Below are 1,580 nucleotides of genomic sequence, written 5' to 3' on the forward strand. Positions count from 1 at the left end.
AAGTGGTGCCCGAGCGCCTCCCTCGTGACGTTGGCAAGGTCTGAGGCCCTCCGGAAGAGAGCCCCTGAGCCCTGCCCGAGGAGGGCGCCGAGCACGCCTTCCTATGCGATAGAGGGAGGCGCCCTAGGTGCGGGCGCTGATCCTGACAAGGTACCACTTGCGGCGCCGCCATCCCGAGGTCCGACATAGAGTAGCTGCTTCTTCTTCTTAGGGACGGCCTCAAGAGGGTACCGAGCTGCATTGTTGTCGGGGTCTTCGATCGACGCTGCTTGGAAGGCGCGCTCGAGGGAGCACACCGCATCTCTTTCTTCGCAGGGAACTGTGATGATCCTGTCGCTCCCTGGCATCTTGAGGGCGTTGTAGCCGTGGTGCGTCACTGCCATGAACTTGGCCAGGGCTGGATACCCGAGGATGGCATTGTACGGCAGACGGATGTGGGCGACGTCGAAGTCGATGAGCTCGGTGCGGTAGTTGTTGCATTCTCCGAAGGTGACGGGAAGGAGGACCTGCCCTATCGGCGTGGTGGAGCCATCAGTCATGCCCGATAAGGGCTTAGTGGGCTGAAGCTGATCGTATGGCACTTGAAGGTTGTCGAACGTCTCGACGGACAGGACATTGAGCCCTGCGCCGCCGTCAATGAGAGTCTTGGTGACTTGCATGTTGCTGATGACGGGTGAACAAAGCATTGGGAGAGCGCCAGCGGTAGCCGCGCACTTGAGCTGATCTGCCGAACTAAAAGTGATGGCACACTTGGACCACCTGAGCGGGCGAGTGGCCTCGAGCTTGGGGAGGACCGCGTTCACCTTGCGAGCATACTTCTTGAAGATACGCTATGGGGCTGGGGCTTGAGCTACGCTCAAGATGCAGGCGATAGCACGCGGCTCCTGGAAGCCCCCAGCCCCCTCATCTTGATGGTGGTCGTCGTTCCTTCTTGGTGGTGGCGACAGCGGAGGATGACCGGGGTTGCCCTGAGGGCGATCCTCGCGAGGTTGATCCCTCCAGGCGCCCTCGTGAGGCTGATCTTGCCAATGGTCCTCACGAGGTCGGTTGCACCACTCCTGGCATGGGCCATGGTCGTCCCAGCATCCTCCGCGACGTCCTCCTCCTCGGCCGTAGCCTCAGTCGTTGCGCTCGGGGCTTCGACCGAAGCGTCCGTCACGAATCGCCCTGAGCTCTTGACAATCGTTGGTGTTGTGGTTGTGCATGTTGTGGAAGGCGCAGAACGGTCGGCTGCCCTTGAATGACTCAGGCTGGTCCCTGCCGCACTTCGTGTCCGGCTCCGCCGCGAGCACGGCGAATCCCTTGCGCTTCACGTCCTTGGCCTTGGATTTCTTCTCCTCCGGGTCGGTAGCTGGGAGCTCGAGGAGGGAAAGGCGCCCTTCCTCAGCCCTTGCGCAGTTGGTTGCCAGGTTGAACAGCTCCAGGGATGTGCACAGCTCCTCGTGGATGGCGAGCTCCTCCTTCATCTTGACATCGCCAAGGGAGAATGCAGAGATGATGGCCTCGTTCGTCACCTTGGGGATCTTGAGGCGGACGTTGTTGAAGCGCTGGATGTACTTTTGGAGGGTCTCCCCCGGTTG

This window comes from Triticum dicoccoides, chromosome 2A (assembly GCF_002162155.2).
Source record: "Triticum dicoccoides isolate Atlit2015 ecotype Zavitan chromosome 2A, WEW_v2.0, whole genome shotgun sequence".
Taxonomy (NCBI): Eukaryota; Viridiplantae; Streptophyta; class Magnoliopsida; order Poales; family Poaceae; genus Triticum; species Triticum dicoccoides.